Below are 27,554 nucleotides of genomic sequence, written 5' to 3' on the forward strand. Positions count from 1 at the left end.
CCTCTCTCCAATTAACTTCTTCATTGTAATTACTTCTATTTCTTAATTTTTTGAAGCAAAGTATTTTCTGGTTTATTTACTCTGTAAACCATGCTGGCCTTAAACTCACAGAGATCTGGCTGCTTCTGACTCTTGAGTGTTGAGATTAAGTTGTAGCCTACCACCACCTGGCCCATTTCTTAAAATTAAGATGATGTAATGTCACTGTGCAAAACTGCAGTTGGAATCATTAATTTTTATTATTTTCTACACAAAATTATGAATCTCATAATAGATATCAGTATGGTTTTTATGAAATGCAGAGAATATTTCTGTGGTAAAATAGAATTCTAGTGAAGAGTTGTTTTTTAGAGCAGGAACCATTGATGGCTCTATTAAAAGTAGAAAGTGATTCCTGGAGATGAAAAAATGTCAGTAGGGATCTGTGACTTAAATGATTTTGTTTGTTTTAGAAACTACAAGTAGTTTGAGTTGAGAGGAGTCTAAATAATAGAATACTAAGTGCAAATAATTATTACCCATCAGAATGTCAGTATAACTAGAAAATGCTCTCATAATTAACAATGCATTTTTCTTTTGATTGGGAACTACTACATAAGTAGAAATATTTATTTGAATAGTATTTGTGGCCTTTTCAATTCCAGTAACAGAAGGAAGGTACAAGAATATTTTGAGAAAGATAAGCCAAATAATCAGCATCATTGGGCCATTATTTTACTTGATTAATTATTCTTCATAATCACATATCTAAATGCTATATATAATTATTTTTAAAAATAAGCTTATAATATATAAATATTTTATTTGGTTTATATGGTTGTAACACATAGCTTTATTTGGTTTATATAGTTACAGTTACATAATTAATGTTGATATTGCAAAGTATCTTTATTAAATTTATACTTTTATAGCTGTTGCCTCAAAGAAATGTAAAAGTAACAGATTTGCTGATGATTCCATGAATAACATGTAGAATATTAATTGCATATGTATTTTGGTAAACATCAGTGGCAACAGATATAATTCAAAATGGTATAATTGTGTCTTAAGTAAGAAAAACAGTAATTTGACTTTAAACAAAGTCAAGAAAACTAACCCCTAAATTGTTCAAAGTACAGATATTGACATATTTTAAATACTTTCCAACATTTTAATAGAATCATTGTGTAACTGAAAAGGCCAAGGTAGTAATTTCACACTCAAGCTTTATTCTTTCTACCAGTAAAAAAATAATAGAGATCCAGAGAACCTATGTAATAAGTAGGTTAGATAATCTAACTAGGATTTTAGGTTGAATCTATCAGAGTTTTCCAAGGATAGAGAATAAGTATTTTATTTTACTAGCTATAATTTTACCAACAAAATGAAATTTCAGAATCAGTATATTGCATCTGATGATATTTTTTCTGTGTTATTACATGCCAAGAAGCATTATATTATGATATTAAAATGGCTAAAAATATTTATATAGAAATCTAACCTTTTTCATAATGATAGCTATCATTTGTTCAAGAGTTCCAGACTTAAGGGTACAGTTACTCCTCACCTCACAACAGGATTCAACTGTAACTCCAGAACAGAGAAATTATTCTCTAAAGTGAATAAAATATTTGATTGGGCTCTAATAATTTTACCAATTTTTATGATAACTCTAGTATAGAGGGATGCAATTGTCTAAAGACACAAGATAAAGCTGGCTGTGCTATTGGATTTGAGTTTATAAGTTTCAATTTTAAAATTTTAAAACTAAAATAAGCATATTTTTATTTAATAATACATTCATATAATAACATTATGTAGAATCTCATAGAGCCCATTTAAAGCCATTTGTCAGCAAAACATAGTAATTAAACTAAAGTCAGTATGCATTGAAAATCTTTAGTTTTCTCTTCCTGACTGCAGAAACTGTAGTGAATTATGTGAATCTCAATTTCCTGTAAAATGGTGTTAACAAATACTTCTCATCATGTTGGTGTGAAGATTAAGTTAAACTATAGATGGGAAACAATGCTACACTAAGTTCGCATTTAGCTGCTTGATCATGTCCTGTTACTAGACTACAATGCAATAAGGAGCATATGCTAGAACAGTAACTATGTACACTAGCAAAATCCATTATTTAATCAACTATTAAATTCAGGTTATTTTCCTATTATTTTCTTTCTTTTATTTTTTTTTCCTCAAAATAAGGATTTCTTAGTAAATGGTGTGGTGTACTGGATTTCTTTCTGATTCTAGGCTTTTATCTACTTAAAGATTAACCCTCTGAGAAACACCACATTTTAAAATCCATAAAACCTGCCTGGTTACATAAGTGTTTTACAAAATTTCATTATAATGAACATAACTGGTTGTTCTGAAAGACCCACAACATGAGGACTACACCACGTTCTGACTCAGGAGAGGCGACACCCCAAATCACTCACAAGAAATGGTCTTGCTGCAAACTGTAAGAGGATATTTATTCAAGCACGCTTTTGGGCCCACGGTCATACACCACGCAGGGGTAGAGGACCGTGGCATGCTGAGTAAGGAAGAAACCACAACTCGAGGAAGTGGGGAGGGCATTGTTCGAAAATACCAAAGATACTAGTTAAGAGTCACAAGGAAGTGCAAAGTCACAAGTGTCACAAGGAATACCTGGTAATTGTTCAGGTTATCTCCCAAGACAGTTTTTAAGAACCCCTAACAATAGCACATTCTTCGAATTAACACTCTTTCAACCCAGGAAGCGGGTGGGTAGAGGAATGTTGCTATCTGTTTTATGATTAGCATACCTTGGAGCATTGAGTCACAAAGATCACATTCCCAAGCCTGGACCTAAAGGCCTAGAATTTTGTGTTTACGTTTTACTTTTTCAGTTCACTCCCCTTTTTCCACAAAGTCATCTTTTTCTAATGTCAAGATACCTTTCACCATCTTTTGTCAGTTATCTGTCTTATGACCTTTATGGTTATTTGCAATTGTCACTGTAAAATAGGAAAACACTGTCTCTCTTTATTTCTCTATTGTATCATATTTACTTGTATGTTTCTTTCTCCTATAGCCTTGCTTCACTGATGCTCTTATATTTTTTCTCCTCTTATGAAGCTATAACTGCACTGGAACCAACATTATGGGACATTTTCCTTTGACACTAATGCTCCTCAGCTGGCGTTCGCTGGTCAAATATATGGATTCCCTCCATACTACATCCCAGCCTATACAATCTATTCTTTTTCTGAGAATATGTAAAAAATATGGAAGAATTATGTATAACTTATTGGGAGAAGTTGCTAGGTACTTGGGGATATTTCTGAATTATTATCAGTGAATACTTGATCCCTTCATATATAGGTCTGATAAAGCCCTTGCACACACCATGCAAAAGTAAAATAACATTGATAACCTTAAATAAATGTCATCTTACAATGATTGCTATAGACACAATTACTAAGGGAATCTCCATTGTTGTGCCAACTAGGACTTTATTTTTATCTATTCCTCTACCAAATACTCCCAGAATAATAAAGAAACAGTGTTATTTTTAACGGGCATACCCATTGCAATACAGAAAGAGGTTGTGTCAGTAAAAATGCAGGTGAGACTCTACATAATTCTTTGGACCTCTGTTGTACTATTATCTGAGCCAAATTGTCACCATCATTATGAGTGCAGCTTTACCTACTGACAAAGTATTATCATAGCTGGGATTGTTGACTTTTGATGTTTTCTCATAAAAGAAGAGATTGTATCTCTACCAATTAGATTCATGGGACCTAACCCAAGTATCCACCCACTTCTCCAAATAAGGTCTATGCAAATCTGCCTTATTTGCACATAACCTGAGCAAGGAGTTAAAATTTATAGGCTGCGATATATTATGGTTGGAATCCACCTATGTGGCCATGGGGAATCATTATCCATGCTGGTGTAGACCTTCAAGTGTGGCTCCTTTAAGAACATTTATGCCCATTCCCCTCTAAGTATGCGTAAGAAACACATTGAAATTACCCAGAGTGAACTTTGGTGAAATTGTACTTTGGTTTGTCATTTGTACCATATAAATGTTGTGACATGATTAATTTTTTGTATCATGTTTCATATAGGCTAATATTTATTTGTGTGTGTCTCCTAAAATTTGCTTTATGCTGTTTGCCAATTCCTGTTTTTAAAATTTATATAATGAACTCAATTTCATTTGACTGTGCAATATCAAGCAACCTTTTCTGAAAATGACTGTTTTAAGAAACAGCTCTCTTTAGATCATTATTTGCAAAATGATAATTTTCTGGTTATATAGGTATATAGTGAAACATAAATTCATTCTAAATATGAGTTTGTATACTAATATCTTTCATGGAAACTACCCATTTTTTTTCAATATCAGCTATTCCTATAATGATAGACCATAATGAATTCTATCTTCCTAGGTACATCTGAATATATGAAAAAACTTAATTTTGACTTATTTGTGTGTCTGAAAATATATACAGCATTTATTCTTAGCCTTTAATCTTGGCATTTTTCTGATATGGAAAAGAAAATAAATATTAAATATTTATTGGACACTGCTTAATGTTGACATATATGTTGTGATATTTTAACTGATTCTATTTTGGAAAAAGTATTCCTTAGATAAGTCCTCATTTTAGCCAGTACATGTGCACTTTTTGATCACAATGAGAGCATTGTATAAATAAATAATATATTTTACAACATATAGTAATAATTGTCTGTTGTTTATGAATGATTTCGCCCTAGTCATTTCTATATTCAAAGAGAGTTCATATTTTAATACTGAAATAAAATAAAAATATTTTGCATACTTATGAAGTTATAAAATATTAAGAGTCCTTTCTCATTATGAGCGGTGTTGCTTATAGTAATAGAAAAGCAAAACTCATAATGAAATCAAAAAGTTTCATCAAAGTGGCTTGAATAAAATGCAAGTTATAGAGAATTATAAGTACACCAAAAATTTAAATGGACCATGTTACAGGATGTAGACACTTAAGTATTAAATTTGAGTACTTATTTTACTATACAGTCATTTCATAAAATAAAACTTTACAGTCATCAATTTAAACTATTTCTTTAGAGTAACATTTTTAAAGTGAGACAAAACTTATCAGCATATCATAAAACCTCCATTATTTGATTTATGAAAGACCCAATTATTTTGTGTTGTTTAATATTAAACAATAAGCTGAGTAGAAAAAGAATGTTATGAGTATGCAAAAGTACCAGAATAGGACTTCTAAGAAAGAAGACCCAAGTGAATCTTGAATTACTTAGCTCAAAATGGGATGGCTCCATTAAATCTCTCCCCTTGGGCTCAGAAATTGCCTTTGAAGAGGAGGTAGGAAGAGTGTAGGAGCCAGAGAGAATGGAGGCCATCAAGAAACAAGCTCTTTTAAATCAACATTATCAAAGTTCATGTGAACTCAGAGAATAAAACAGCATGCACAGAGCCTGCACAGGTCTTCACCAGATGGGGTCTTAGAGTGAAAGAAGTGGATACATTGTCCCATGCATAGCACAAAACCAATTTCCAATTGATAACAACTTGCAAATGAAAATTCAGTTTTCTCCAAGGGAGTCACAATGGGTAACTAAACAAATTTGAAGGGTAGGTTGCATATTCAGCAGGAGAGGGCCAACAGAAAATGAAATCAATGGCATCTTTGGAGGTTCCTTATCTCATAATACTGTGTCAAGGATTTTTAGCATTTATATCAGTTTGTTGTGCCTTTTCTTGGGCTCTTTTCATTCTATTTCTTCCTTTTCTCCTATTTTGATAAGTTTGATTTTTATATATTATTTTGTTATCCTACTTAACAAGCCTATTTGTTTTATTTTTTCTGATAAAATAGGTTTTATGTTTTTATTAGATATTTCCTTTATTTATGTTTCAAATGTTATCCCCTTTCCTAGTTCCCCCTCCCCAAAAATCCTCTATCCCCTCCCTCTTCCCCCTGCTTCCCAATCCATCCACTCCTATTCCTGGTCCTGGCATTCCCCTGTACTAGGGCATAGAACATTCACAGGACATAGGGCCTCTCCTCCCATTGATGACCAACTAGGCCATCCTCTGCTACATATGCAGATAGAGCCACAAGTTCCACCATGTGTTTTATTTGAATGGTGGTTTAGTTCCAAGGAGCTCTAGGGGTGCTGGTTAGTTCATAATGATGTTCCTCCTATGGGGCTTCAGACCCCGATTATTTTCTAATGAGAGATGAAAGCAGTAGATCTGGATGGAAGAGGAGGAAGGAATTCTAAGGATATAGCTGTACTTTGGTTAGTTTGTGAGTTGTTTTTTCTTCTACCCTTCTCCATCCATCTTCTTCTACTCGTTCATGTCCTTAACACTAGCCAGGAGAGAGCTAAATATAGAGGGTAAAGGAAGTGATGTCATCCTTAGACTACTTCCAGCTGAATGGAATAGTCCAGTTACTTGGAGGCAAGTATGAACTTTTCCATAAGCATATCTGCCTTCTTCTTGTTTCTTCTTTGCACATGACTACTTAACAGGGAAGAGTAGATGGAAGGAGGGAATTAAAAATATTTTCACAAATAAGGCTCCTCAGAAAATTGGAAATATGTCTACCTGGAAACCTAGCTATACCACCCCTGGGCATATACCCAAATGATATCCCACCAAACTACAGGGGAGTATGCTCCACCATGTTCATAGTTGCCTTATCTGTGATAGTCAGAAGATGGAAACAACCCTGATATCCCACAATGGAAGAATGGGTACAGGAAATATGGTTCATTTACACAATAGGATATTCTGCAACTATGAAGAATGAAGATATCATGAGTATTTCAGGCAACGGATAGAACTAGAATTATCATCTTGAGTGAGGTAACTCAGACCCAAAAGGACATGAATGATATGTAATCACTAATAAGTGGATATTGGCCAAAAAGTACAGAATACCTGGTATAGATTCCACAAAACTCAAGAATGTTAACATGTGTGCTTGCTTCAGCAGCACATATAATAAAATTGGAACTATACAGAGAAGATTAGCATGGCCCCCGTGCAAGGATGACATGCAAATTTGTGAAGCGTTCCATATTTTTACAAGGACGGAAACCACGTCCTAGAAAAAGCAAGAAGGTAATCCCTCAACAAACCTAAAAGAAGACAGCCACAAAAACAGAACACCAACTCTATCAACAAAAGTAAAAGGAAGCAACAATTACTTCTCCCTAATATCTCTTAATATCAATGGACTCAACTCCCCAATAAAAAGACATAGACTAACAGGCTGGCTACAGAAACAGGACACAACATTTTGCTGCTTACAGGAAACTCATCTCAGAGAAAAAGATAGACACTACCTCAGAATGAAAGGCTGGAAAACAATTTTCCAAGCAAATGGTCTGAAGAAACAACCTGGAGTAGCCATGATAATATCTGATAAGATTGACTTCCAACCCAAAGTCATCAAAAAAGACAAGGAAGGGCACTTCATTCTCATCAAAGGTAAAATCCTCCAAGAGGAACTATCAATTCTGAATATCTATGCTCCAAATACAAGGGCAGCCTCATTCATTAAAGATACTTTAGTAAAGCTCAAAGCACACATTGCACCTCACACAATAATAGTGGGAGACTTCAACACACTACTTTCACCAATGGACAGATCATGGAAACAGAAACTAAACAGGGACACAGTGAAACTAACAGAGGTTATGAAACAAATGGATCTGACAGATATCTACAGAACATTTTATCCTAAAACAAAAGGATATACATTCTTCTCAGCACCTCACGGTACCTTCTCCAAAATTGACCACATAATTGGTCACAAAACAAGCCTCAACATATACAAAAATATTGAAATTGTCCCATGCACCCTATCAGATCACCATGGACTAAGACTGATCTTCAATAACAAAATAAATAATAGAAAGCCAACACACACCTGGAAACTAAACAACACTCTTCTCAATGATACCTTGGTCAAGGAAGGAATAAAGAAAGAAATTAAGGACTTTCTGGAGTTTAATGAAAATGAAGCCACAACATACCCAAACTTATGGGACACATTGAAAGCATTTCTAAGAGGAAAACTCATAGCTCTGAGTGCCTCCAAAAAGAAACTAGAGAGAGCACACATTAGCAGCTTGACAACACACCTAAAAGCTCTAGAAAGAAAGGAAGCAAATTAACCCAAGAGGAGTAGACAGCAAGAAATTATCAAAATCAGGGGTGAAATCAACCAAGTGGAAACAAGAACAATTCAAAGAATCAACCAATCAAGGAGCTGGTTCTTTGAGAAAATCAACAAGATAGATAAACCCTTAGCCAGACTCACTAGAGGGCATAGGGAAAGTATTCTAATTAACAAAATCAGAAATGAAAAGGGAGACATAACAACAGACCCTGAAGAAATCCAAAACACCATCAGATCCTTCTACAAAAGGCTATACTCAACAAAACTGGAGAACCTGGCAGAAATGCACAAGTTTCTAGACAGATACCAGGTACCAAAGTTAAATCAAGATCAGGTTAATGATCTAAACAGTCCCATATCCCCCAAAGAAATAGAAGCAGTCATTAATAGTCTCCCAAACAAGAAAAGCCCAGGACCAGATGGGTTTAGTGCAGAGTTCTATCAAACCTTCAAAGAAGATCTAATCCCAGTTCTTCACAAACTATTCCACAAAATAGAATCAGAAGGTACTCTACCCAACTCATTCTATGAAGCCACAATTACTCTGATACCTAAACCACATAAAGACCCAACAAAAATAGAGAACTTCAGACCAATTTACCTTATGAATATTGATGCAAAAATCCTCAATAAAGTTCTCACTAACCGAATTCAAGAACACATCAAAACAATCATCCATCCTGACCAAGTAGGTTTCATGCCAGGGATGCAAGGATGGTTCAATATACGAAAATCCATCAATGTAATCCATTATATAAACAAACTCAAAGACCAAAACCACATGATCATCTCGTTAGATGCTGAAAAAGCATTTGACAAAATCCAACACCCATTCATGATAAAAGTCTTGGAAAGATCAGGAATTCAAGGCCCATACCTAACCATGATAAAAGCAATATACAGCAAACCAGTAGCCAACATCAAAGTAAATGGTGAGAAGCTGGAAGCAATCCCACTAAAATCAGGGACTAGACAAGGCTGCCCACTCTCTCCCTAACTATTCAACATTGTACTTGAAGTCCTAGCCAGAGCAATTAGACAACAAAAGGAGATCAAAGGGATACAAATCAGAAAAGAAGAAGTCAAAATATCGCTTTTTGCAGATGACATGATAGTATACATAAGTGACCCTAAAAATTCCACCAGAGAACTCCTAAGCCTGATAAATAGCTTCGGTGAAGTAGCTGGATATAAAATTAACTCAAGCAAGTCAAACAGGCAGAGAAGGAAATTAGGGAAATAACACCCTTCTCAATAGTCACAAACGATATAAAATACCTTGGCGTGACTCTAACTAAGGAAGTGAAAGATCTGTATGACAAGAACTTCAAGTCTCTGAAGAAAGAAATTAAAGAAGATCTCAGAAGATGGAAAAACCTCCCATGCTCATGGATTGGCAGGATCAACATTGTAAAAATGGCTATCCTGCTGAAAGCAATATACAGATTCAATGCAATCCCCATCAAAATTCCAACTCAATTCTTCAACGAATTAGAAAGGGCAATCTGCAAATTCATCTGGAACAACAAAAAACCTAGGGTAGCAAAAACTCTTCTCAAGGATAAAAGAACCTCTGGTGGAATCACCATGCCTGACCTAAAGCTGTACTACAGAGCAATTGTGATAAAAACTGCATGGTACTTGTATAGTGACAGACAAGTAGACCAATGGAACAGAATTGAAGACCCTGAGATCTACCCACACACCTATGGTCACTTGATCTTTAACAAGGGAGCAAAAACCATCCAGTGGAAAAAAGACAGCATTTTCAACAAATGGTGCTGGCACAACTGGCGGTTATCATGTAGAAGAATTCGAATTGATCCATTCCTATCTCCTTGTACCAAGGTCAAATCTAAGTGGATTAAGGAACTCCACATAAAACCAGAGACACTGAAACTTATAGATGAGAAAGTAGAGAAAAGCCTCGAAGATATGGGTACAGGGGGAAAATTCCAGAATAGAACAGCAAAGGCTTGTGCTGTAAGATCGAGAATCGATAAATGGGACCTCATAAAGCTGCAAAGCTTCTGCAAGGCAAAAGACACCGTCAATAAGACAAAAAGACCACCAACAGATTGGGAAAGGATCTTTACCTATCCTAAATCAGATAGGGGACTAATATCCAATATATATAAGGAACTCAAGAAGGTGGACTCCAGAAAATCAAATAACCCCATTAAAAAATGGGGCTCAGAACTGAACAAAGAATTCTCACCTGAGGAATACCGAATGGCAGAGAAGCACCTGAAAAAATGTTCAACATCCTTAATCATCAGGGAAATGCAACTCAAAACAACCCTGAGATTCCACCTCACACCAGTCAGAATGGCTAAGATCAAAAATTCAGGTGACAGCAGATGCTGGCGAGGATGTGGAGAAAGAGGAACACTCCTTCATTGTTGGTGGGATTGCAAGCTGGTACAACCACTCTGGAAATCAGTCTGGCGGTTCCTCAGAAAATTGGACATAATACTACCAGAGGATCCAGCAATACCTCTCCTGGGCATATATCCAGAAGATGTTCCTACCGGTAAGAAGGACACATGCTCCACTATGTTCATAGCAGCCTTATTTATAATAGCCAGAAGCTGGAAAGAACCCAGATGCCCCTCAACAGAGGAATGGATACAGAAAATGTGGTACATTTACACAATGGAGTACTACTCAGCTATTAAAAGGAATGAATTTATGAAATTCCTAGGCAAATGGATGGATCTGGAGGGCATCATCCTGAGTGAGGTAACATATTCACAAAGGAACTCACACAATATGTACTCACTGATAAGTGGATATTAGCCCAAAAACTTAGGATACCCAAGATATAAGATACAATTTGTTAAACGCATGAAACTCAAGAAGAACGAAGACCAAAGTGTGGACACTGTGTCCCTTCTTGGAATTGGGAACAAAACACCCATGTAAAGAGTTACAGAGATAAAGTTTGGAGCTGTGAAGAAAGGATGGACCATCTAAAGACTGCCATATCCAGGGATCCATCCCATAATCAGCTTCCAAACGCTGACACCATTGCATACACTAGCAAGATTTTGCTGAAAGGACCCAGATATAGCTGTTTCTTGTGAGACAATGCCGGGGCCTAGCAAACACAGAAGTGGATGATCACAGGGCCCCCAATGGAGGAGCTAGAGAAAGTACCCAAGGAGCTAAAGGGAACTGCAACCTCATAGGTGGATCATTATTTTGAACTAACCAGTACCCCAGAGCTCTTGACTCTAGCTGCATTTGTATCAAAAGATGGCCTAGTCAGCCATCACTGGAAAGAGAGGCCCATTGGACTTGCCAACTTTATATGCCCCAGTACAGGGGAATGCCAGGGCCAAGGGGTGGGGGTGGGTGCGTCAGGGACTGGGGGGGAGTGTATTGGGGACTTTTTGGATAGCATTGGAAATGTAATTGAGGAAAATACATAATAAAGAAAAAAAAGAATGTTAACATGTGGAAGAGCGCAAGTAAGGATGTGCCAATACCACTTGGGAAGAAGAAGAAATCAAAGGCACCAGAGGCAGAAGGAGAGAGGGATCTAGTTGGAAGAGGGAAGTGGGAGGGGAAAGAGAGAACATGATCAGGTATTGGGAGGAATAGAGTAGAAGCCCTGAGGGCCAGCAGAAAGAAATATGCAACCTTGGGGGGTGAGAGGTGGAGGGACCCTGTAGAATGTATCAGAGACCTGGGAGGTGAAACACTCTGAGGACTCAAAGGGAGGGACCTTAGGTGAAATGTTCGACAGTGAGGAGGGGGAACTTGTAAAGTCCACCTCCAGTAGAAAGACAGGTCATCAAATGGAGGGATAGGTTTACCATCCCACAGTCAAATATACTGACCCAGAATTGTCCTCTCTAAAAGAAATGCAGAGAAAAATGGAGAAGACAAAAGTGGAGAAGATCCTGAGGGAAAGGAGGTCCCGTAGCAGGTCCAAATTGGGATCCATTTCAAGGAGTAGTTTCATGTCCTGACATTATTAATGACCCTTTGGTGTTCTTATAGACAGTAGCCTAGCATGGTTGTTATCCAAGTGGCCCAACAAGCAGCTGGCTGAGACAGAAGCAAATACTTACACCCAACAAATAGACTGAAGTATTGGGCCCCTGAGGTTGTATTAGGGCAAGCCTATAAGAAACTGAGGGTAAGCAACACTCCATAGGAAGACCAGCAGTCTCAAATAACTGGTAACTCTGAGATATCTCCGACACTGAGCCACCAACTAGGCTGCATACAGTAGCTAGTATGAGGCCCCTGACCCATATACAGCAAAAGACTGCCTGGTCTGGCCTCAGTGAGAGAAAATGTGCCTAACCCTTGAGAGTCTTGAGTCCCCAGAGATTGAGCAGGATTCGCAGGGGTAGGGTGGGGGTAGGGTGAGGACATCTTGGAGACAGGGGAAAAGAGGAATGGGACATGGAACTAAGGGGGCAGACTGGGAGGGGTATTGACTAGACTGTAAAAAAAAAAAAAAAAGAAAGAACTGATAGTTCCTTATGTTGGAATGTTCCTGCTACCTTGCAGTCCACAAACTATCAAGCCTTCTTCACTGGTAACATCAGTTGAAGAAAATAATTTTAGTGTATGTCATTTCTCAATTGCTGACATCCCACATTTAATCACTGATACTTAGATGAATCAAAAAGTCCATTTTCATTACACAATGAAATATTATTCAACTGGTAAGCATAATAAAATTTTCAAATCAGCTTAACACTTATTAGAGAAGCTACTTCTTGATACAGATTACAAGTAGACCAGAAATCTCCAATTAGTCAATGTGCATACAATAAGAGCCATAGTTATGCCAGGTGTGGTGGCGCACGCCTTTAATCCCAGCACTCGGGAGGCAGAGGCAGGCAGATTTCTGAGTTTGAGGCCAGCCTGGTCTACAAAGTGAGTTCCAGGACAGCCAGGGTTACAGAGAAACCTTGTCTCAAAAAAACAAAACAAAACAAAACAAAAGAGACATAGTTATGAGCTAAATAAAACAAACCACAAAGAAAAACCAAAACAATATCTCCTTTACTTTATCTGCAATAGAGTTTATAAAGTCCTGGTTGCTGCAATACCTTTCCTGGGCATATATCCAGAAGATGTTCCAACTGGTAAGAAGGACATATGCTATATTCATAGCAGCCTTATTTATAATAGCCAGGAGCTGGAAAGAACCCAGATGTCCCTCAATAGAGGAATGGAAACAAATAATGTGGTACATTTACACAATGGAGTACTACACAGTTATTAAAAATAATGAATTTATGAAATTCCTAGGCAAATGGATGGATCTGGAGTGCATCATCCTGAGTGAGGTAACCCAATCACAAAAGAACTCACATGACATGTACTCACTGATAAATTTATATTAGCCCAGAAACTTAGAATATCCAAGATACAAGATACAATTGGCAAAACACATGAAACGCAAGAAGAATGAAGACCAAAGTGTGGACACTTTGCCTCTTCATAGAATTGGGAACAAAACACCCATGGAAGGAGTTACAGAGACAAAGTTTGGAGCTGGGACGAAAGGATGGACCATCTGGAGACTGCCATACTAGGGAATCCATCTCATAATCAGCTTCCAAACGCTGACACCATTACATACACTAGCAAGATTTTGCTGAAAGGACCATGATATAGCTGTCTCTTGTGAGGCTATACAAGGGCCTAGCAATCACAGAAGTGGATGCTCATAGTCAGCTATTGGATGGATCACAGGGCCCCCAAAAGCAGATCTAGAGAAAGTACCCAAGGAGCTGTGGGGATCTGCAACCCTATAGCTGGAACAACAATATGAACTAACCAGTACCCTCCGGAGCTGGTGTCTCTAGCTGCATATGTATCAGAAGATGGCCTAGTTGGCCATCAGTGGAAAGAGAGGCCCATTGGTCTTGCAAACTTTATATGCCTCAGTATAGGGGAATGCCAGGGCCAAGAATTAGGAGTGGGTAGGTAGGGGAGTGAGGGGGGAGGGTATGGAATACTTTTGGGATAACATTGGAAATGTAAATGAAGAAAATACATAATTAAAATAAAATAATAATAATAATAAATAAAGTCATGGTTGCTATTTACGTTCTAGTTTTTCCCCCAGTCCTTATCAACATGAGTCTTCAACATCTTGAACCTGACTTTGTTAGATAAAAGCTTTTTCTCTATCAATTGTTTCTAAACAAATAAAATAACTGAATGTTATGTTGTTCAAAATTATATTTGCAATAGCTCTGTTTGAGACCAGGTCCATCAGCAGTGTAGAAAAAATGAAAAGGAAAACAAACAAACAAACCTAGCCTCATGGTTTATGTCAGTTAGGTTTGCAGAAGAGTATATTCAGGTTATTTTTAAAAGATGTCTACAGTTTTGGGCTTTTTTTCCCAAGTGGTACATGAAGTATTAATTTATAATTTTTAAGATGTTCTATTTCTATTAATTTTAAATATCACAATAGTTTCCATTAACTTAATAGAATCTACTCTTTTTAATGAAATTGGCAATAACTTTATGGTTACAGCACTTGTGGAAACCTTGTTTAGCTTAAGGTAATCAAGTAGGAGCAGTGAGTTAATACTTGAACATATGCCTAAACAAACCTAAAGTGTCCTGGGAACATAACATTGTAAACTCAGTTGTTTAAATATTTGAGGCCAGTGCTCGCTATCAATATTTTTTCTTTTTAACCTCATAGTGGGGGCTTTGAATTTTGGAAATGGGATTATTGGTCCAGAAAGTTTCACTATTTTAGTCATTATATTTAAAATGTGTAGGTTAATGGGTATCTATCTCTTTTGCCCTTTAAGCATTCCTTTTCTGAGAGGCTTGAAAATCTCATTGGGAGTAAAATCTTTTTTTTTTTAATGTTCCTCACTACACTTATTGTACTAAATAGCTTTAATATGTTGAGTATTTTACATATTTTACAAAGAAAATAATTTTAATACAGTAATGCAGTACTCTTCCTTTGTTCTAAAGAATACACAAGACTTAAAGACCTTAAATGATTTAAATCATCTATTTTGTGAGACACAGTCATTCTGAATTCATTATGAAGAAAAGCATTTTATGTACATTTCATAGTGTATAGTATCATAGTTACAGGAAAGGACAAATCTACAGATACCTGCCATTCCTCATTTTTTTTGAGATATTCTTGTGCTTTCATTGTTTTGCAGATAATATTTCTCAGTATGTGTTGTCTTTCTCCCACCTATGCCTTCTCAGTAATTCTATTGAGCATCATTTCTTTTGGGGAAGGCTTCCTGGCTATATTATATTTTAATTTCTTATAACAATTATAATTTTGCTTTTTTATTCATCTTTTACATTTATTTAAAAGATGATGATCAGTCCATAATGAGTGTTCAGTGAGTTTCAGATTCCACCATCCCAGTTTATTTCATAGAAATATGCAATTGTGTATATAAGTTTATTATTATTTCATAAAAGTATAAGAATGGCAGGAATAAAAATAAAAAACATACAATAACAACTATTCACATGTATGTAGAAAAAAATCTGCCACTGACTGCTAATAGGATTTTATATATATGTGGTTACTTTGGGAAGAGTAATGGGCTTTATCTTTCCAGTTTCTGTGAGCTTAGAAGTCTACTATGGTACATATAGCAAATAGAAGAAACTTAAAGTTTTCTTCTAAAATGATCACAGCAACAGCATCTATTATTTTTATTGGTTATTTTATTTATTTACATTTCAAATGTTATCCCCCTTCCTTGCTTCCTCTCCACAAACCACATATCCCATCCCTCCTACACCCTGCTTATATAAGGGTACAACCCCAACCACCCACCGACTCCTGTCTCACCACTATAGAATCCCCCTAAGCTGGGGCATCGAGCCTCCACAGGACCAAGTGTCCTCACTCCCATTGATTCCAGATAAGACAATCCTTGGTGACATAAGGAACTGGAGCCATGGGTCTTGCCATGTGTGCTCTTTGGTTGGTGATTTAGTCCATAGGAGGTCTGCATGGTCTGGTTCATTGATAGCGTTGTTCTTCCTATGAGGTTGTAAACCAGTTCAGCTCCTCAGCACTTCCCTAACTCCTCTACTTTGTTTCCTGTGATCAGTCTGATGGATGGCTGCAAGCATCCACACCTGTATTGTTCAGGTTCTGACAGCCTCTCAGAGGACAGCTATAACAGGCACCCATGAGCAAGCACTTCTTGGCATCAGCAATAGTGTCTGCATTTGGTGTCTGCAGATGTGATGGATACAATCTCATAAAATTGAAAACTTCTATAAGGCAAAGGACAATGTCAATAGGACAAAATGTCAACCTAGAGATTGGAAAATATCTTTATCAATCTTACATATGATAGAGCGCTAATATCCAATATATACAAAGAACTCAAGAAGTTAGGCTTCTGAGAATCAAATAACCCTTCTAAAAATATGGTACAGACCTAAACAATGGGTGGTGTGAGTGGGTGGATGGGTGGGTGGGTTGGTGGAAGGACACCCTCATAGAAGCAGGGGGCAGGAGGATGTTATGGGGTTTTTTCCAGGAGGGAGGGAAACTGGGAAAGGGAATAAAATTTGAAATGTAAATAAAGAAAATATCCAATAAAAAAGACAATACAGGATTTGAAAATGGAATGCAATAAATATTTCAAAACTTTAAAGAGGACACAAGCTGACATGATCATATAACTGAGAATCACAACAATACAACTAAAAGTCAAAGGAAAACTTTACAAGTAGAGTGATTCAAACAGAAATGATTACATCATTATTTTAAAGTGAAATAGAGGATCTAGTCAAAATAAACATATTATATGAAAACATTTTTAAAACATAAAAAAGATGATACTGCAAAATTGGGACACCATGAAAATATTAAATGTTCATTATAAGAATAGATGAAGAATACAAATCCCATGTCAACTGTATAGATCAGATCTTCAACAAGAACAAAGAAGGAAATTTTACTACACTAGCATAGGAAATACCCATATATATCTACAAAAAGCATACATAAAAACAAAAGGATAAAACCTTCAAATAAAATACACAAGGCATATTGTTAGTACTCAAGTCCACAACACTCCTATGAGGATAATTCTGAGTGCTTGTAAGAAAATTGCCAGGAAACAAAACAAGAATTTTGTGACCTCAGTTTCTTCAAAACATGGAATTCTTCTTAGTGTTGTTTTGCTTTGTTTTTGTTTTCCTATGCCAATCACAGGTATAGTAGATAAGAGTGATTTGTCTTCATAGCCTATATTATTGCTTGGTTGTGTTGTTATTTGGCAAAATGTTTAAACTACCCTTTATTGTCATTTATAGAAGAATTTTTTTTTCATTTATGACTTGTCCTGTGATTGTATGTGTACATTCTGAACTCCTGAGAACTTTACTCATGTGGTTTTTTTCTTAAACATTAGAGTATAAATTGGCTCGAGGTCTTAGTAAACTTGCCTATTATTGCATGCAGCTTTAGTGCACCTCATTTATCTGATTCATTGTTCATATCTCAATGCTTCTAGAATGCTGATATACCATTTTTAAAACAAAAGATATATGTTTATAACAAAGAAAGTTTATTGGAATCCATAAGTGACAAATCACAGGTCTTGTAAAAGAAAAAAAATTAGAATAAAAGCAGACTTCTCAGTAGAAACTTTGAAGCTATGGAGCATAAAGCAATATATTTCAATTCCAAAAAGACTATGATAGTCAAGCTACACTAATATATTCAACAAAATTATTCTCCCTAATTGAGAATGAAAAACTTTACACATATAAATGCGTAAAAAAAATTTACATCCAAATAAACCATATCTAAAGAAATACAGAAGTATACAGACATGGGTGAATAAGCTGATTCAAGAGAGTATGGAATGAAATGCAAAGTCACAATTAATGAAACACAAAGTACCACTGAGAACAGAGACAATACAAATCATCAACAACTTAATGATGGTAATCAATAAAAAACTTTCAATATGAACTTCAACTGTTAATGGCATCAGTTATCTGATGGAATGAATAATACAGGGTGGGCGAATGTATCATGAATCAAAATCTGTATACCTATTGCCTACACCTAAATACCCTTTAACTTTAGAATGGGGACTATGTTAAAGTAAGAAGATGGATAAAAAAACCCCTCTAGTCAGTTGGGGCAAGGAAACCAACAGATGTTACTATCTTAAAAGCTTATAATTCAGATTTTAAACAAAAGCCTGTTAGGAGTGATAAAGATTTCTGATTATACTAATCAAGTGAACAATAAAGAAAGGAGTCATTATTATCCTAAACATATCTAAATTAAACCCTTGTGTAGCCAATTAAAAAAATGTATGGCCAGATTTCAAGATACAGATTTATATTAACCCACTAATAGCAATTCATGTCAATACCCCATTACCTCTAATAGACAGACCATCTAAATAAAGCCAAAGTTACTCAGAGAAACACCAGAATCCTGTGACAACTTACATCAAATGAAATTAATGGTTATCTATAGAATATTTTACCCAAACTCCAAAGAATGCACCTTCTACTCAGCAGCACTTAGAAGCTTTTCTAAAATGACAACATTCTGGGACACAAAGAAAATTTGTATAAATTATAAAAGGGTAAAATAATTCCATGCATATGCAATGCAATAAAACTAAAAATTAACAGCCAATAACTGTGTTTCTAGTGAATATACAAACTTATGGAGATAAAATAACTCATTGCTAAGGATTAATGGGTCAATTAAGTAATAACAATTTTCTGGGGCTAAATACAAATGAATGCACAACATAATTTCTGAGACACATTGAATTCAGAGGAAAGAGTTAAATATATAGCTCGACACACAAAACTATCACAAGGAATATAAATAAATGACTTGATGATGTAACTCAAAAATTTGGAAAAACAAGAACAAACCAAATCCAGATTCAATTGATTATAACACATGACAAAAATTAGAGCATGAAATAATGAAATAGAAAAAAAATAAAATAATTTAAAAATCAATCAATCTTAGAGTTAATTCTTTACAAAGAGAAGCAGTTTACAATGACAAACTGTTGACCCAACTTACCAAAAGAATGAAAGAGCTGCATACTGAAAATAGAGAAACATATAAAAAAGATTATGCGCTATGGCCAAGTTAGTTTTATTCCTGATATGCAGGGATGGTTCAACATAAACAAGTAAATCAATGTAATCAACCATTTGAATGAACTTAAATACAAAAACCACCTGATAATCTCAATATATGCACACAAAAAAATCTGTTCATGAAAAAAGTCCCAGTGTACTTAATGCACTAGTAGCTGGATTGTGAGAAGAAAATTAAAAAGATGCATATTGGAAAAAGTAAAAGTATCATTATTTGTATACAACATGGTAGAATAATAAGGTATCCCCCCAAAAAAAATCTACACAAAAGTTACTAGAAATGAGCACATTAAGAAGTGTGACAGGATGCAGAATCATCTTGCATATATCAAAAGATTTTCTTAAGCCAACAGCATTCATAGCAAGCAAAAGATCATGGACAGTTACAATTGCCTCAAAGAAAATGCATAGGAATAACCTCACAAAGAATGTATAGTACCTCTATAATAAAAGCATTTAACTTTTGAAGAAAGAGGGAAGAACATTAATAAATGGAAAGACATTCCATTGTTTTTGAATTGGTAGTGTTACTGTTATAAAAATGACAATTTTACCAAAATCCATTTACAAATTTAGTGCAATAGCAATTATAATATTCACCTCATTCTTCATAGAAATAGAAAATTCTGTCCTAAAAACCATATAGAACCATAAAACCCACCAGATAGCCAAAACAATACTGAGCAAAATGAACTATTCTGGAGGGATTCAGTGTCTACATGCCTTACAGGTCCATTGCGGGGGGGAGGGGGGAAAGTGGAGCAAGTTAGTATCTACATAAAAAAAAGATACTTAGACATATGAGAAAATCAAAGGTCTAAATATGAGTAAAAATAAATTCAGACACTTAATGTTCAACAAAGCTGTAGAAAACATATTCTTTAGAAAGGAATGCATCTTGAATAAGTAGTGCATGGAAAACTGGATTCCACATGCAGAAATTAGGTTTGTGTCTTTTACATTGCACAAGAGCTAACTCCAAATGGGTCAAATATCTAATTATGAAATCTGAAACTTACAAATCTTTGACTTGGACAATCTGGAGTAAAAGATTATTTAAATGATCATGGTATTTCAAGAAACTGAAGCAAAGAAAAATAATAGAATCTCCAGTATCTTTTGTTTAAGTTTTTTTTTAAAACGATGTGCAATAAAAACAGTGGATATGGGTGGGCAGGTCCAAAGGCCTTAAAGTTTTATTTGATGTATATCAAGTGAAAATAATAGTGGCTAAATTACTTGGTCCTGAAAAGCATAGACTATCTTTAACAGAGGCATGTGGGTGGTTACTGAACTTCCTTATTGAATTCCCTTGAATCTTAGCATGAAGTGTAGAAGAATTAGCTCAAGAGGAGGTCCCAAGGCCTGACACTATTACTGAGGCTTAGGAGTGCTCACAAAATGGGGCCTATCATGACTGTCCTCAGAAAGACCCAACAAGCAGCTGAAAAAGTAAGATATAGATATTTGCACCCAACCAATGGACAGAACCAGCTGACCACTGCTGTTGAATTAGGAAAGGATGAAAGAAGCTGAGAAGAGTGATTCTGTAGGAGGACCAAGAGTCTCAATTAATCTGGACCCCTGAGATCTCTCAAACACTGGACCACCAAACAGACAGCATACACAGCAGATATGAGGCCCTTAACACATATGCAGTAGAGGACTGCTGGTTCTGGATTCACTTAGATGATACACCTAGCCATCAAGGGACTGGAGGCTCCAGAGAATAGGGAGGTCTGGTGGGGTAGGGAGTAGGGAATGGGGACATCCTCTTGGACCAGGAGTGGGGAGGATGTATGGGATGAGGAACAATCTGAGTGTGGACTGGGATGGTGATAAAATCTGGAGTGTAAAAATAATAAATAAAATTTTAAAAATATATTGAAAAAGTAGGGGAATTGAAAAAAATTACAGAGTACTCAGAATGACTTTTAACAATTCTCATTGTATTGTTGATTACATTATAAAATGGAAAAATTATTATTTTTTTTAAAAGATTATTTATTTATTATATGTAACTACACTGTAGCTGTCCTCAGACACTCCAGAAGAGGGCCCCAGATCTCGTTACGGATGGTTGTGAGCCACCATGTGGTTGCTGGGATTTGAACTCTGGACCTTCGGAAGAGCAGTCGGGTGCTCTTACCCGCTGAGCCATCTCACCAGCCCTGGAAAAATTATTTATGAAAAGCACTACATATTGAATTATTTATGCATCGGTAGGTAAGCTGGCCAATGCCTAATCACACTTGGGCTGTACTGTACAAGTTCTCCACAATGAATCTCTTCTCTTTGCTGAATTTATAAACTGTCTCAACGTTATTTTTATAGTGATAGTAGAAGCATCACATCTCAAATAGAGAATCTTAATTACTACTAAGACTACTCAGTATGATAGCTAAAGTAGGTTACATAGGCAAAAATTAATGCAAAATGCCCCAACTCTTTGGTGGTATAGAAAGAGATAAGGGTAAGGAAAAATTCCCAAACAGAAATACAATCTGCATCTCCTCTCCTTTTTGTTTTCCTCCTGTTGTCAATGTTCTTCAGTTCTGGGAGAAAAATCAATTAGTAAGAAACTGAGTCCAAATAATAAAGAATTGCACTGTCCTCTTGAGAAATACTTATATCTGACAAATAAACATAACACAAATCTATTCACTGGTGTTATCAGTTTATTTATTTCCATGAATGTGAATTACTGGAGAGTGCTACAGACTTGACTACATGTTGGACAAATACAGAATATCACTGAATGCTAGGACATTTTGGGTTCTTTAAATTCTATATTATATTATATTTTTATTTATCTTTGCTTCTCTTTCAGAAACCAACTTTTCTGTAACCACAGTAGAAAATAAAATGTTATGTTTGCTATAATTGCCAAGCCATCAACTTGTTAGGCTTTACTGGCTTACTAAATTGTCATTTTCCTGAGAGAACATCATGATGCCATAATTAAAAAATAATCCAAAACTCATTCTACTGAAAACTACAACATTATCATTGTCATTTATGTTCTTTATTAACAATGAGAATTCAAAATTTCAAAGACATTTGGGCTTGTAACAAGCACACCATGCTTACAAACATCTTAAAAACTGCCATATGTGCTATTTTAGATTAAACTGAGTCACACAAATAATGCCTTATTTTATGTTTCACTTCCTGACTCAATCCTATGAGACTCCCCAAATTATCATCAGATATATGAATGAGTTCAGTACAAAACTGTTTATCAAGAATCTTTAAGGGTTCTGAATCCTCTGTTATTTTCCCTGTCCGTGAATGTACATTTTATATTTTCCTACATTGCTAGCTGCCAGAAAGACAAAAATTCATACCAGTTCACTGACAAGATTATCTCATTTTATTTTCCAGACATGGGATGGTTTCTTCATTTTATAGATACCAACTTCCAGGAATATGGAAGAAAATACAGATCTAGAGTTTATATTCCTGGGAGAAGCAAACTCTTTAAAGGTAGAAGGAGACAATGACAGTAATTACTTTATATGTAATGAGATCCTCCATGCAATACTATTGATGACCGCAGCGAAGTCATATGAAGCAGGGCGGCTGCAATGACTCATTAAAGCTGATGACCAGCACTTGTCCTCTGAGTCATACATGCTGAAAGGGAGAATGGATTTCTTCATGTTGTCCTCTGACTTCCATATACTTCCTATGGAATGCCAGTGCACACACACACACACACACACACACACACTGCAATTAATTATAATGGAACTTTATAATTGACAATAAATAGCCACTATAACCATGTATGTATGTACTCTATTGTTTTGTTGCATTTACTAAGTCATAAAACATTATTTTACTCCAGTACTTTTGCTTCTTGTCATATACAAACTAGAGTTTTCCATAGTGATAGAGGTAGTTAGAATTTCCTCAAGTATGTTTTGATTTTTCAAGAAAGTCAGGCTTTACAAACATATACCTGGACATTCTGTGCTTTTTTGAATGATAGCCACTTATCAGTGAGCACACTCCACAGAACTCAAAAAGGTTAACAAGCCATAGGGATCAAGAGCTGCTTCAATCATACTAGGACCAGGACTGAAGCTGTGAGGGCTAGCAGAATTAATGGAAATATACAAAGTTGGGAGTTAGGAGGTGAGGGGCTATCTAGAATGTACCGGAGACCTGGAAGGTTAGAGAACCTCAAAACTCAAAGGGAGGGATCTTAGAGAAAATGCCCAACAGTGAGGAGAGGGAAGTTATAGCATCTACCTCCAGTAGAAACACAAGATATCAAGTGGAGGGATGGAGTTGGCACCCTGCAGTCAAAACCTCCAATTAAGAATTGTCCCCATATAAAAGAACTGCAGGAACAAAAATAGAGAGGAGACTGAAGGAAAGGAGGTACAGTGAGCAGCCTAAATTGGGAACCATCTTAAGGGGAGGCTTCAAGGCCTGACACTATTACTGATGATATGGTGTGTTTACAGGCAGGGTCCTAGTATGGCTGTCCTCTGAGAGGCTCAACAAGTAGTTGACTAAAACAAAAGCAGATACTTACATCCATTCATTGGACAGAAACCTGGGAACACTGTGATTAAATTAGGCAAAGGCTGGAAGAAGCTAAGAATGAAGGCAAAACCATAGGATGATCAGAAATCTCAAATAACCTGGACCCCTGAGATCTCTCAGACATTAAGCCAGCAAAAAGGTAGCATAGACTAGTTTATCTAACACATACACAGCAGAGGACTTGCTGGTCTGGCCTCAATGAGAGAAGAGGCCCCTAACCCTTGAGAGACTTGAGGCCCCAGGGAATGGGGAGACTGGGTGGGGTGTGGGGGATGTGAGGGAGTGGGGATATCCTCTTGGAGATAGGGGAGGAAAAGTGGGATGAAGAACTGCTGGAGAACAGTATAGGAGGGGATAATGACTGGACTGTAAAAAAAAATTAATGGTAATAATAATAATAATAATAATAGAAATGCAATTTAAGGTTGTAACAACAAAGCATGTGTACTGACAAAAACAAACAAACAACCAAACAAAACCATATAACTGTGTAATAATCAGAACACCATTGTAGGCTCTCTGCTCCTCTATTTTCCAGGGATAGCCACATCATTTTGTGCAATACCAGCTTGGACCCTTAAATATGATAGTGAAAGTTGGAGTGAACAGATTTGGCCATATTGGGTGACTAGTTATTAAGGCTGTGAGCTCATCTGGCAAAGTGGAAAATGTTACCATCAATGATGCCTTCATGAACCTCAAATGAATCATGACTCTCACAATGGTAAGCTCAATGGCACAGTCAAGGCTGAGAAGCTTGCCATCAATGGGAAGGCAAGCACCATCTTCCAGGAGTGAAATCCTGCTAACATCAAATGTTGTAATGCTGGTGCTGAGCATAATGTGCTCTCTTCTGTTCTCTTCCACACCATAGAGAAGGTCTGGGGCCACTGGAAGGGTCTGGCTAAAGGGGTTATCTCTGGCCTTTCTGCAAATGTCCCATGTTTGAGATGGATATGAAACACAGAAAGTACAATAACTCACTTGACATTGTTAGCAATGCTTTCTGTTCTACCAACTGATTAGCGTCCCTGGCCAAGGTCATCTACAAAAACTTGACATCATTAAGCAACTAATGATTACAGTGCATGTAAGCACTACCACTGAAAAGAATGTGGCTAGCCCCTATGGAAAACTGTGACTTGATAGCTGTGGGGTTTTTCAGAATATCATTCCTGTACCCCTTGTTGGGCAAAGTTATTCCAAACTGAACATAAAGTTCCCTGGCATGGTCTTTTTTGTTCTTTTCCCCCATGTGTCTATAGTGTATTTGACATGGTGCTTGAAGAAAGATATTGAGTATGATGATATCAAGAAGCTGGCAAATTGGGCATCTGAGGTCCCAATAAAAGGGATTCTGGCCTATACTGAGGACCAGGTTGTCTCCTGTGATGTTAGCGTGACTCTCTTCCTCTACCTTTGATTCTGGAGCTGACATTGATCTTAATGACAACTATGTAAACCTCATTTCATGGTATTATAGTGAATATGGCTACAGCAACAGGGTGATGGACCTCATGGCCTACATAACCTTCAATGAATAAGAATTCCTGGACCATCCACCCAACAAAGACGCGAGAGCAAGAGAGAGGCCCTCAGTAGCTGAGGATTCCCTGACTCAACTACGCAGTCCACACTGAGCATCTCCCTCACAGTTGTCATCACAGACCTCCACAATAATGGGAGGTAACTAGGGAACCCTACTCTCTTGAATAGCATCAATAAAGTTCACTGCATCCATATAAAATGTTAAATAATTGCACAAGAGGGAACAAGATGATTGTAATAGCCAGAGGATTAGGGAGTTTTCTGTGCAATTGTGTCTTAAAGGAATGTCAGAACGTCTCACAAGCATGAGATCCTAAACATGCTCTCAACAACAGCAACTCTAATAGATATGGCAAAATGGAAAGGGAAAGCCCACAAGGCCCCAACCTTATATAAAGAATTACAGGTAACTATGGAGTGCTGAGTGTGGGAGAAATAATCTTCCCCAGGGAAGAACACAAAAACTGCATTTCCAGTACCAATTGGTCAGCCCTAAAAACATAATTTATGTAGCATTACACAGATTGAGAAGGATATATGCATGTACATGTATATATATTAATGTAATAGCAATACAAAGAGGACAAAGAAATTAAGGAGATCAAGGGGGTGTATGGTTTTTAGGGTAGGAAGAGAAAAGGAAATGATGTAGTTATATAATCTCTAAGGAACAGAAGATAAAATTTTTAAAATTCCTGCTTTGTTTTGTTAGTCATATTGAATATTTTTAAGCATAAGCAATCAAATGGCTTTTTCTTTTTTCCAATAATTAATTAATTAATTCACTTTATATTACAATTGATGCTCCCTTTCTCTCAGTTCCCTTCACATAGTAACTCCCCCATCCTCCTCTCTTCTACTCTGAGAGGATGAAAACCAGCCCTGTGTAACTTCCCCACTGGCACATCAAGTCTATGCAGGGCTAGGCTCATCATTCCCTACTGAGGCCATACAGGCCACCTATTTAGAGGGACAGGATCCACAGGCAGCAATATCTTTAGGGACAGCCCCCACTCTGATTGCTGGGTGACCTGCATGAAGATCAGGGTACATATATTTGGTATATATGTGTGGGGTGCCCTAGGTACAGACCCTGTATGCTTGGTGGTTCAGTCTCTGAGAGGAACCAAAGGTCCAGGCAGTTGACACTATTGGTCTTCCTTTGGAGTTACAATCCTCACCCAGTCTCCAAATATTCCCCAAACTCTTCCATAAGAGTCCCCGACCTTTCTCCACTATTTGAGTGTGGTTATCTGCATCTGTTTCAGTCAGTTGCTGAGTGAAGCCTGGCAGTGGACAGTTATGCTAGGCTCCTGTTTGCAAATATAACATAGTATCATTAAAAGTGTCTGGGATTGCTGCTTCCCATGGGATGGGTCTCAAGTTGGGCAAGTTATTGCTTGGCCATTCCCTTAGTCTTTGCTACATCTTTGACTTTGTAATTCTTTCAGACAGGACAAATTTTGGATCGAAAATTTTATGGGTGGGTTTTGGCCTTCTTCCTCTACTGGTGGTCATGCCTGCCTACAAGAGATGCCCTCTTCAAGTGCTATATTGTCACTGCTAGAAGTCTTAGCTAAACTCACCTCCATAGATTCCTTGGCGTTTCCCCCTTCCCTGGGATCCAACATGTCTACCTCTGCTTGCCACCAATTCAAATTCATTCTCCCAGCACTCTGGTTCTTTCTCTTGTCTCTCCCCACACCCAATCCTGCCTTATTGATTTCCATCCCCATCCTGTATACCACCCAGTTCCCTCCCTCCATCTGCCTCCTCCGATCATTTCCCCTTCTATTTGAGACTCAAGCATCCTCACTTGGGCCTTCCTTCCTGTTTTGGTAGTTAGGGACTGTGTAGTGTAGTAGTGTAGTTATCCTGCATTTTATGGCTAATATCTATGTATAAGTGAGTACATACCGTGCATATCATTTGAGGTCTGGTTTACCTCACTCAAAATGTTACTTTCTAGTTCCATTTATTTTACTGCAAAATCCATTATGCCCCTCACTTTTTTGAATATCTGAGTAGTATTCCATGGTGTAAGTGAACCACATTTTCTGTACCTGCTCTTCATTTGAGGAACATCTGGATTGTTTTCAGTTTCTGGCTATTATGAATAAAGCTGGTATG

At 36.7% G+C, this 27,554-nt stretch overlaps 1 non-coding gene across 1 annotated transcript; it reads left to right on the forward strand.

The window, feature by feature from the left end:
* Positions 1-6,967: 6,967 nt before the first annotated feature.
* LOC115030252 (U6 spliceosomal RNA) lies at positions 6,968-7,074 on the forward strand. Its single transcript, XR_003835844.1, has one exon. It is a non-coding gene; the product is annotated as a U6 spliceosomal RNA (small nuclear RNA).
* The last annotated feature ends 20,480 nt before the right edge of the window (positions 7,075-27,554 follow it).

This window comes from Mus caroli, unplaced genomic scaffold, assembly GCF_978045245.1.
Source record: "Mus caroli unplaced genomic scaffold, Mus_caroli_1 scaffold_5, whole genome shotgun sequence".
Taxonomy (NCBI): Eukaryota; Metazoa; Chordata; class Mammalia; order Rodentia; family Muridae; genus Mus; species Mus caroli.